This window comes from Schistocerca gregaria, chromosome 2, assembly GCF_023897955.1.
Source record: "Schistocerca gregaria isolate iqSchGreg1 chromosome 2, iqSchGreg1.2, whole genome shotgun sequence".
Taxonomy (NCBI): domain Eukaryota; kingdom Metazoa; phylum Arthropoda; class Insecta; order Orthoptera; family Acrididae; genus Schistocerca; species Schistocerca gregaria.
Window position 1 is genome coordinate 577,839,577 of NC_064921.1, and position 12,527 is coordinate 577,852,103.

Sequence of the window (12,527 nt, forward strand, 5' to 3'; positions counted from 1 at the left end):
TTCGTGTTTCAACAACAGTGGTGAACGTATCTTGGTGTTCATTCATATTTCTGCTAATTAACAAGTAAGTAATAACTAATATTATTCTGTTTACACATCAGCAAAATTGCGTTATATGATTGCAGTGTTCTTTTCAATTTTACATTTTACAAATTCCAACTACATGCTTTTTGTTTCAGTTTCCTGTACACTTGTTGACCAAATATTACTGTGATGGATTCCAATGTATGTGGGGATAGTGTAAAACGTAAGGCCTCGACATCAGATGAATTGTTGGCGATGGTTTGCACTTCAGAGTGTGAAGATGGGCTGGAATTCGACGATACTGACGAAGATACAACAATAAATATCCAAGGCCTAGAATCTACAAAGAGCGATAGCGATCCTGGAACTGATATCCAAACAGAACAAATTTCAAATATATCTAGCACAGCTAAGGGAAATGTTCGAGGAAAGTGTTCATCTCTTGCGAAATTCGAAGCAAATTCCTGTTGCCAGTAAAAGAAATAAATAGAAAATCAGTATTTATGGAAAGAGAAAAATTTTCCTTCCACTCCTGACACGTTCCCATTCACGGGAAAGGACAAATTACAGCCTCAGTTCTTAAGCTATCTACTCCCCGCCAATTTTTAAACATTTCTTCAATATTGAAATTATATAAAAAATCGTGGTTGAAACAAACTCATATGCTCTTCAACAAAAGCCAAACAAGCCAACCGATTGTACAAATTATGATATTTATAAATTTTTTGGCATATGTATAATTAGTGTTTTGGCCTCATCAGCCAACATCCGTGATCTATAGAATGATGTATTTGGAATTACGTCGCTAAAACAGACGTTGTCAGAGAAGTACTTCGAGAGATTGCATAGTACTTGCATTTAAATGACAACCTGAAGTTACTAGACCCTTAAGGTCCTGAAAGTGACAAACTATACAAAATAACGTCAATACTAGACTAATTGAACCAAATACGTCTTTCAGCACCCATGAGTGAACGTCTTTCAGTTGATGAATAAAGTGTGCTACCAAGGCAAGACACCACATGAAATCTATAATGAAAGATACACTACACAAAAGGGGTTAAAACCTCTTTATGCTTTGTGGTCACTACGGAGTTTGCTCAAAAATACTAAATTTACAGCGGACCAAAAAAAAGTTTCTAAATTGTGATCTGATGAGGAACCTGACATCAGAGCAAGTGGAAATGTTGTTATTCGGCTGCCAAGAGAAGTGCCAAGACACTAGACTTACAAGTTATATTTTGACAGATAGTATACTTCTCTGGTTTTAGATTGTAGTTGTTCAAGAAAGAATTCAGTGTGTTGGTACAGTTCTGTGCAGTAGAATTCCTAACTGCAAGTTCAGTGAAGAAAAAGAGCTCGAAAAAGAATCACGCGGTTATTCAGAGGAACTCACAACAAATTTTGAGTCAGCTGACATTTCTACTGTTTTGTATAAGCACAACAACAATGTCAGTTTACTCTCCACTTTTTTTGTAGAAGTTCCTAAATGAGAAGTGATAAGATTTTATAGGAGGGAAGAGGAGCATGTAATAGTGCCCTATCCAGCAAATGTCTCCGTATACTGTTCTCACAAGGGAAATGTTGATTTACTTGACAGCAATATAGGAAGACACCACGTCGAGAAAATATCAAGGAAATAGTATCTTCGTCAATTTTTTCACCTGCTTCATCCAATGGTAATAAATTCATGGACACTTAAGCGCAGAATGGTTCCTGAAATAGGTTCAACAGACATGCTCATGTACCAAAAGAGGTTTAGGACTGTGTTAGCCCAAACTCTACGCAAGGTAGCCCAGGAGCCAAGAATGTTTGGAAGACCAAGCAGCTTGGACCCAATAGAGGACAAGAGAATGTAAGTCAATTCATCTTCGCTCCCACTAAAAGATGTACGACTGATCCAGTAAACTTCTGGCAGATTTGGAACGAGAAAAGAACAACGTCCAAAAATCCAGAGTGCTAAGGGTACACATTTGTTTCATGTGAAATATGTAAACTAAATTTGTGTCTGAATAAGATAAACAACTGTTTCACCTTATGTAACAAAGAATAAAATCACTTACACATGTATTGATTATAACGCATTCAAGTATTATCTCTATTGTTATAATTTTGATAGTTTTGCTTCAAGATTTTGCTTTATAAGAAAATTACGAAATAAAAGTTATTCTGAATAAGGAAAATAATTGTTTCACCTCATTTCGTGGACGTAAAGTCACTTAGTTGCATTGGGCTCTGAGCACTATGGGACTTAACTTCCGAGGTCATCAGTCCCTAGAACTTAGAACTAATTAAACCTATCTACTCTAAGGACATCACACACATCCATGCATGAGACAGGATTCGAACCTGCGAACGTAGCGGTGGCACGATTCCAGACTGTAGCGCCTAGAACCACTCGGCTACTCCCGCCGGCTAGTTGCATACAGATATACTCAAACTGAAGATAACATTTCAGTTTTTCTTCACTGTTTTGGTTAATGCTGTAGTTGTGAAATTTTCAGCTTTTTGCTTTTGAGTTTACTTTATCACTTCGTTCGAGTATAAATGCGCTGCTCTGCATATGTTCAAAGTGTCAAAAATTAATATTTATCTCTTAATTTGACTATATATGCGAGGCTTTCCATATGTGCAAAATGTCAAAAAAATCAACTTTTCTCAAAAACAGTAAGCGGAAGGTACTTTAAAATATTTTTCCATTGTTCTGTACCCCGTCCTAAATGTGTATCTAATAATAGGTACTGAGAAAAATAGTCGGGTAATGGAGGGTTGACACTGGCTCTGAGCACTGTGCGACTTAACTTCTGAGGTCATTAGTCACCTAGAACTTAGAACTAATTAAAACTATCTAATCTAAGGACATCACACACATCCATGCCCGAGACAAGTTTCGAGCCTGCGACCGCTACCGTAGATTCTAGAACCGCACGGCCACTCCGGCCGGCAGGGTTGACACTGCAAGATACCAAGATAACATAAAAGCGAGATAAGGCATAGCAAATGTATTAGTGCTGGGTCAGTTTATGGGATGGAGGTCCATGCCAGTAGCATCCGGTCAGACAAAACAGGCACGGTTAATACTGTTTGCGCATAATGTATTGGTTGACGCAATGATGTCCCATACATACTCGTTTGGAGACAGATCTGCTGATCAAGCAGGCCAAGGGAACATGTCGACACTCGGTAGAGCATGTTGGGCTACCACCGCGATATGTGGGCAATACTTATCCTGTAGGAAACCACTCCTTGAAATGCTGTTCATGAACTACAGGTCAAATTACCAGATTGGCGTACATATTTTCTGTCTGATTGTGTGGGATAACCAAAACTGTGCTCCTGCTGTCTAACAGAATAGAGCCCTATACCGTAATTGCATGTATAGGACCAGTGTGGTTGGCACACAAGTTGGTTGCAGGCGCCCAACTGGCCTCCTTCTATCCCCACACAGTCATCGGTGACACGGAGGCAGAACCAGCGTTCATCATAAAACATAACAGACCTTTACCGCTGTCGTCCGGTTCCCAGTCTTCCAGCGACGTACATTCTCGTGACCACCGCTACAAGCAATCACGTACAGTGGTTACATTCCTACTAAGTCTTTCTGCACTATCGCACAACAAATAGCCAGCTTCTCGTAGCAGTAGTACACGACGTCGTTCAAATTCAGTGAGGCGTTGATAATAGTGTCTTTGCTCCTTAAAGGCATTCTTCACTATCATCAACGCATCGCATCCACAGTCAGAGGTAAGTAAAGCTCACGACCGTTACGGCGAGTATTTAAAACAAACCTGATTTGCATACTCCTAGTGGCGCTGTTAGTTCCACTCTTCTGCGACTGGCGTGAAATTTGAAGAGACTTCAGTTTATGTCGTGATTTTTCTCCGTCTTCGTATGTCAACTTACACCGGCCGGTGTGGGCGAGCGGTTCTAGGCGCTACAGTCTGGAACCGCTCGACCGCTTCGGTCGCAGGTTCGAATCCTGCCTCGAGCATTGATGTGTGTGATGTCCTTAGGTTAGTTAGGTTTAAGTAGTTCTAAGTTGTAGTGGCCTGATGACATTAGATGTTAAGTCCCATAGCTCTCAGAGCCATTTGAACCATTTTTTGTATATCAACTTTAATTTGTACTGATATTTATTATAAACCGAAATGTCGCTCACTAAGCCTGGAGGACCATTCGCCATGTTGTGGTTTGCTATCGTTTAACGTGAAAAGGGCACCGGGGTCATTTGTTGAGTCATCGCTTTCCTCTGCCTGCGAGGCCGCGATTTTTGTCTTCTGACTTACCATATTTCCCATTTCTGCTGGCATGATCGGCACATGTAATACTGCTAGTATTTCTTATTGAGCAAGGTGTGGCGCCGAAAGAAATAGTGAGCACTAGGTCTTGCGTGCGGTTAATTGTTGGATACGATTGGTAATAACTCCTGTTGTTTTACTGAGCGCTTGTTACAGAATTTCGTTTCCCCTTCTCACCAATACCTTGGTGTTGTTTTCGGCAGTGGACTTTGTTTTGGCCAATGTTGTTAATATGGATCAGAGAGCCTCCAATGTATGAGTTCTGTGATCGCTACACATAATAGTCTAGGCACAACAAAATCTCTTTTCTTTTTCTCAGCTATTCACTACCATCAAACTCGTGTGACACATGTAACCAGTACTAGTGATCACTTCCAGTAGTAAAGATGTGTGCAGAGACCGTTGCTGCGCCACAACGCTAAAGGCTGTGGCGATTCCAATCTTAGCGGACTGTGTTCGGTAACGAAGTTTCCAGTATGATGGTTGCTCACTCCAGACGAACTCAGCAGAAGGAATTCGTCGAAGACAACTGACTATTCGCTGTAGACAGAATCTGCTGAAGGCTGAAGACTGAAGGTTGCTCACCAAAGACTGTTTCCCGAAGACTGTCTTATACTCCGTCGGGCCGTGGGTAATGTCCCCGAAGTAGATTCCTACATCGAATCCACGCGATCCACTGCCACTGCTGGACATCACCTGCTCTTCGCCCATTGGTTCTCCAAGCAAAATATAGTTAACGTTACATCTCATTGGAGTCGGTGATGAGAATAGTAAAGTAGTATCGCAACTGCGGGCAGCCTCGGTGTATAATCATGGAAGTTCACATTGTTCCTGGCTTCGCCGAGATGTATACTACGCCGGTCAGCACTACAGTGGTTGGGAGGCCTATAGGGAAAGGATAGGGGCTTGGGGTGCGCCAGTTTCACATCATCAATACCATTATTACTATTACTGTCATATCAATTTGTTGTTGTTGTTCTGGTCTTCAGTCCTGATGCAGCTCTCCATGCTACTCTATCCTGTTCAAGCTTCTTCATCTCCGAGTACCTATTGCAACCTACATCGGTCTGAATCTTTTCAGTGTATTCATCTATTGGTCTCCCTCTATGATTTTTACCCTCCACGCTGCCCTCCAATGCTAAATTGGTGATCCCTTGATGCCTCAGAACATGTCCTACCAACTGCTCAATTCTTCTAGTCAAGTTGTGCCACAAACTTCTCTTCTCCCCAATCCTATTCAATACCCCCTCATTAGTTATATTAATCTACCCACCTGATCTTCAACATTATTCTGTAGCACCACAGTTCGAAAGCTATTCTCTTCTTGTCCAAACTAGTTATCGTCCATGTTTCACTTCCATACATGGCTACGCTCGACACAAATACTTTCAGAAACGACTTCCTGACACTTAAATCAATACTCGATATTAACAAATTACTCTTCTTCGGAAACGCTTTCCTTGCCATTGCCAGACTACATTTGATATCCTCTCTACTTCGACCATCATCAGTTATTTTGCTCCCCAAATAACAAAACACCTTCACTACTTTAAGTGTCTCATTTCGTAATCTAATTCCCTCAGCATCACCCGACTTTATTCGACTACATTCCAGTATCCTCGTATTGCTTTTGTTGATGTTCATCTTATACCCTCCTTTCGTGACACTGTCCATTCCATTCAATTTCTCTTGCAAGTCCTTTGTTGTCTCCGACAGAATTACAATTTCATCGGCGAACCTCAAAGTTTTTATTTCTTCTCCGTGGATTTTAATACCTACTCCAAATTTGTCTTTTGTTTCCTTCACTGCTTGCTCAATATACAGACTGAATAACATCGGGGAGAGGCTACAACCCTGTCTCACTCCCTTCCCAACCACTGATTCCCTTTCATGTTCCCCGACTCTTACAACTGCCATCTGGTTTCTGAACAAATTGTAAATAGCCTTTCGCTCCCTGTATTTTACCCCTGCCACCTTTAGAATTAGAAGCTTTCTCTAATTCTACAAATGCTAGAAACGTAGGTTTGCCTTTCCTTAACCTAATTTCAAACATAACTCGTAGGGTTAGTATTGCCTCACATGTTCCAACATTTCTACGGCATCCAAACTGATCTTCCATGAAGTCAGCTTCTCCCAGTTTTTCCATTCGTCTGTAGAGAATACGCGTTAGTATTTTGCATCCGTGACATATTAAACTGATTGTTCGGTAATTTTCACATCTGTCACCACCTGCTTTCTTTGGGATCGGAATTATTATATCCTTCTTGAAGTGTGAGGGTATTTCGCCTATCTCATACATCTTGCTCACCAGATGGTAGAGTTTTGTCAGGACTGGCTCTCCCAAGGCCGTCAGTAGTTCTAATGGAATGTTGTCTACTCCCGGGCCTTGTTTCGACTCAGGTCTTTAAGTGCTCTGTCAAACTCTTCACGCAGTATCATATCTCCCATTTCATCATCATCTACACCCTCTTCCATTTCCATAATATTGTCCTCTAGTACATTGCCCTTGTATAGGCCCTCTATACACTCCCTCAACCTTTCTGCTTTCCCTTCTTTGCTCAGAATTGGGTTTCCATCTGAGTCCGTGATGTTCACACAAGTGGTTGTCTTTTCTCCAAAGGTCTCTTTAAGTTTCCTGTAGGCAGTATCTATCTTACCCCTAGTGAGATAACCCTCTACATCCTTACATTTGTCCTCTAGCCATGCCTGCTTAGCCATTTTGCACTTCCTGTCGATCTCATTTTTGAGACGTTTGTATTCCTTTCTGCCTGCTTCATTTACTGCATTTTTATATTTTCTCCTTTCATCAATTAAATTCAGTATTTCTTCTGTTACCCAAGGATTTCTACTAGCCCTCGTCTTTTTACCTGCTAGGTCCTCTGCTGCCTTCACTACTTCATCTCTCAAAGCTATCCATTCTTCTTCTACTTTATTTCTTTCCCCCATTCCTTCATTCCATATCAGTTTAGTCGCATTACAAGGTATATACGTAAAATGTTAAGCGTAGCTGAACAAAGAAACTTATGTAATTAATATTTTGTTTGTTTCGAGATACATGTCTGCAGTGCTGGTAGAATTTCAAATCCCGACGTCACAGTAACACAGCACGCCAATAGAGGAGCAAAAGAAAGTAGCACAGTCCACAGATAGCGTAGAGTACATTAAAAGGCTCGTTAGTCGTAGTGTTATAATTACCAGTTTGGGAAAAGTAAGGTGACGAAATAATTTTGTATTTATTTACAGATAAGTGTCTACAGCTGTGGTTTACATTGAAATCCCCGTACCACATCAGCGTACTAGGAATGGAGACATGCACTTTGCAAACAAATGAATGACAAATAATGGCAGTTTTTTGACGATATCTTTAAAAGTTCGACTACCCCTTGTATGACGTTCTAGTTTACTGGGCCTATATATTTTGAACTGTGGCATTATGGGTGTTTGCATTAAATGTCTATGCATATACTAGTAAAAACACACGGTAGTTTGTGTGTGTGTGTGTGTGTGTGTGTGTGTGTGTGTGTGTGTGTGTGTGGTTGAGCGTACATGGGATGTAATTTTGAAGCTGGCTGTCCGTGAGGCGCGCCAGCGTGCGGTCTCGCCCGCACACATTGTGGGCCGGTGTACGCAGCGCTTCGTTTATAGCGAGCTCCGCGGCCAACCTCAACGTGTTGTCGCAGCTCCTACGGCAGCGTATCACCAACACACAGGTTTGGACGGGGCTCTGTTGACACCACGTAGCTAAATACCTTGTACAGAGCAACGGTGATCTCGCGCTTAAAGGTCAACGTCCAGTTTAATCCGACTAGCCCAATGGAGAACAGTCTCGCACGCCAGCGTGGACAGGACGCAAGTTAATAAGCGCTGCTGGTTGAATGATCACGACGATGTGTTTGAGTGCCGTATTAGCTGTTCGTTTCCGACGCGACATTGAGGATGTCGATGATTTCGTAGAACACAGTCAAGTACATAGCGAAACAAACGTTCCAAATATGCTGCTAATAAATGTCTCGATGGTAATGGGACAGCGCTGATTTGTCGCAGAGGGGAAGTCCGGGATCTGAGTCCCATGATGTGTATGTACATAGATTTCAAATGTGTCGTTACTGAGAGTCAGTTGTCACTGGGGGAAGTGTCTGATCGATCAGCCCACACCTATTGCAAGGTCAGGAGTGTCCAAGACGCCCAGCACAGCCCGCAACGAGTCCACTCATGTATCCATCTTTCGAATACCTCGTCCTGCTGTCACATAAATTGCCAACCCCAGACTTCTAATGACTCTTACATCTGGGTCAAATCGGATTGCAGTACAACGAATTATTTTGTTGCACAGAAGAGTGGAGCCAAACGTACCCTTGAACAACTGGCTCGCCAGGTCACAAGTGTCTCACGAATGGAGCCGATGCGAGACGCAGGCAATTGTCGATTATCGGTGACTTCTCATTGTTCTCGATAAGCATGTATGGATAATATGTGTATAGGAGAGGGCCTAAACGTCCTTGCTGCAGGGCTCTATCTATTAAACGAACGGGCACACCAACGCGCGATTCCTCATTTAGTGAATTTCAACTAATATTAAAAAGGAGTGTCGCTCAATAAGTGATGCAACATACTTCTTCTGAAGGCAGGCTGGTATTATTCAGGACACCAAAACTCCACTCTTTTGACTAAAACCCCTATTTCTCAATATAATGTCCTTCTATGCGTCATTGGATGGGCCTCTTTCCCCGCATAGTAGCACTCTATTGGTTGACGTAGGAGCCAACGTCTTCCTGCAACAGTAACTCCCCCATCATCCAAGTATTGCTTGCTTCGCAATGAATGCATCCTTCATTGGGTCAATCAAGTCGAAAGGTTTGAGATCCGGACTCTATGGTGAATGACGAAGAACAGTCCAATGCAGTTTTGTGAGCTCGTCTCGGGTGCAGTGATCTGTATGAAGCATTGCGATGTCGAGCAGAAGGAGAAGATAGATTGCATTTTTGTTGCTACTAACACCCTGAAGTCTTTTCTTCCGAGGGCAACATAGTACACTTCAGAGTTGGTCGTTCTACCATTAGGCAGGACATCAAATAGAATAAGTCCTACAGACTCCCAGAAGACAATCGCCATGAATATGCGGCTTTGAACTTCCCGTTCGGAGGAGACGTGGTGTGGAGCCACTCATTGGATTGTCGTTTTCTTTCCGCTCCGAAGTGATGACCCCATGTTCATCGCCTATGAAAATGACCCTCAGAAAATGGTCACGATCCGCCTAGCATCGTGCCCTTTATAGTCTTCTGTTTGTCGGCGAGGAAGTCAGCGGACACAAACCTTTGAGTACAACAGATGATGGACGAAAGTGTACGCACAACCAACAAAGACGTCCAGTTGTACAGCGATGACATTGATGAAAGTGACCTGTCGATCACCTCGAATGACTGTGTCCGCAAGTATCAACGCTACACGAGTCACAACTGTTTTCCGATGGCCCGAAAGAGAGAGATGAAGCAGTTTTGCACAAGCTCGTTCCGATGATGACAGATGCCTCGCTCAACGACTGACCGTGGTTTTGTTCACTGCCATGTTTCCGTAGACCTTCTTGAAGCCCCTATGAATATGGGTTTCCGCCAAAAGAAAATCAATGGCAGCTCCTTGCTTCGAACGTACATCCCTTACAGACATATTTCTGAAAGCTACTTACACCGCTCCAAACTTTTTGAACTTCATAAAACAACAGGGACTGAATCTGGAATATTCCCTGTTGTCGTACAAAAAATTCCGCATTCCTTCATCCGAAAGTGTACGAGAAGCAAATGTGTTGCTTTAGTCATTGAACGCCTCTCGTAAAAACTATTTATTTCCTATAAATTGAGTTTGATACCAGTAGACGTCTGTTGGCCTGGAAGGCCGATTTGGCCACTGCTGGTCTGCTTTTTATGTCTTTCATGCTCCATCCGTCGTGGGCTGCTTTGCTACATAGGTTACACAATTCCTTAACATCATCTATTTCGTGATCACCAATAACGACGTAAAATTTTTCGCGGTTTTCGTTCCTGCTACTTCTCATTACTTTCGTCTTCGTTCCATTTATTTTCAATCCATTCTCTGTGCCTGTTAGACTGTCCTTTCCATTCACCAAAACATGTAATTCTCCTTCACTTTATCGTGAGGAAGCCTTATCATTTATATCCTTCCACCTTGAATTTTAATTCCACTCTCAAACATTTCTTTTATTTCCGTTATTGCTTCTTTGATGTAGAGATTGAATAGCTGGGGTGAAAGACTGCTTCCCTGCCTTGCACCCTTTGTAATCCGAATACTTCGTCTGTGGCCTTTGCGACGTCTCCTCGCAAGACATTTGTAAAAACGGTGAAATATGTGTGAAAAAGAAAATTATCGATTATGTGGATTCTGTAAAAAAGGAAATATTCATTTTTCATTTTTATGTTTGTGTAATATTACGTATGCCCATTTCGAAAATAACGTCTGTGGTCGGAAACCGAAACAATGGTAATTAAAAATATAACCAAAATATACATTACCATATTAAACTGCTTATAAGTAGTGGAGGTTTAGACGTTACAGTCTCTATCTTCTTGTTGACATGAATATTGTAAGAGCTTGTGACGCTCTCTGTAACGCTTAGTTAGGATTGTTTTGTTCTTCCATCGAGAAAGATACCATTGGATACTGATGTATTCGAAAGGTGTGTACTTCGAATTTTATGTTACTTTTGAATATAGAAATTGTTATAAATGCTTGTAATAATTTGTAGCCAGTATTTCATTCCACATTTTTTGCCGTTTTCAGCGAATTTTAGAGTTTTCCTTGACGCACTGCTGCACCACACACGCGGGAGCCGTTTCCGCGGCAAATTCAAACTATAATTCAATGGAAACAGTTTTACCACAACTAAGCGGACAGCAAAATTAGTTCTTTGAGCTTCCCGAAGACCTCAGAGGAGTAGTATAGATTTTATTGTTATTTTCAGATGGACATGGGCAACTGTTAGTACAATATCAGTGACGTAAATAATTTACGAAAATCAGAGTGTTGAAATTTTAGCTGTGTGGTATCACAGACTTCTGTGTTGAGATGTGGTCTGGTTAGTGACATTAAATTCAATTTTATATTTTAGTTCCATGCTCTCGTGTAACTCGTGGCCATCAATGGTGTTCAAACTTTACAAAATCCACTGCAGTTTATGTGTTAGGCAAACATTGCATACTGTAACTTCTGTGCATATGATAAGAGTAATTTTCAGTGCATTTCAAAGTCGAAAGTACAGAAAGATACGTTTAATTTCGTAATCAGTTACAGTAATAGTACGTTGTTCCATTTCTAAAAAGTCAGATCAAAATTATGAGAACACACATTCACAGCAGGAAATCTCTTAGTGTTAAAATTTTCAACTACAGAAACCAGTAGCGCGAACCGCATTTTATCTTCTGTGTCATAACATTAATCAACATATAGTTCACTTAAAGTGACATGCAACACAAACCGTATATAAAATCAAAATGCACTGGGAAACACAAAAACTTGGTTGCCAGAAACGTGGGCCGAATGAGCAATGGTCACGAAAATGAACTTACACTATTGTGTTTTTTGCTTTCAGATTAGGTAGTAAATATTGTAACAACAACATAGACTGTCGAGCCCAGAACCATAGGAATCAAAGGTAAGAATAAATTTTTGTAAGGGGACGTTTCGTAGAAAAATTTATGAATGACGGTGCTGGTAAACCCCTTACATTATTTGATTTTCAATCAGATGAGCAAAACTGAACGTATTCAGACATTCACTAAAGTGACGCACAATATTTTTAGCGCAACGCAATCTGACTTTCAGTAATCCCACAAAAGAATGGCCCTGACTAACAATAACCTATACCTTTCATGAATTCTTACCTCACAAAAATCTTCGTTACTCGAACTACTGCAATACAGCGAGCGCCAATACTGCCAGCTAAATAAAAGATTGTAACTACTGAAGGCAGTAACTACTGATAGGCATAGTTAGCAAATGAAAGATTTTGATAGAGAACAAACAATGTATTTACCTTAATAGTGTTCAAATGACATCCAGTCTTACAAATTTACTGTCTCTGTACAGATCATCCGCTCTCTAAACTCCATCTCACTCCCCACATCCACCAATGCTGGCGGCTCACCTCCAACTGCGCAACGCTACGCGCTGTTAACATCCAGCTGACCAACACTA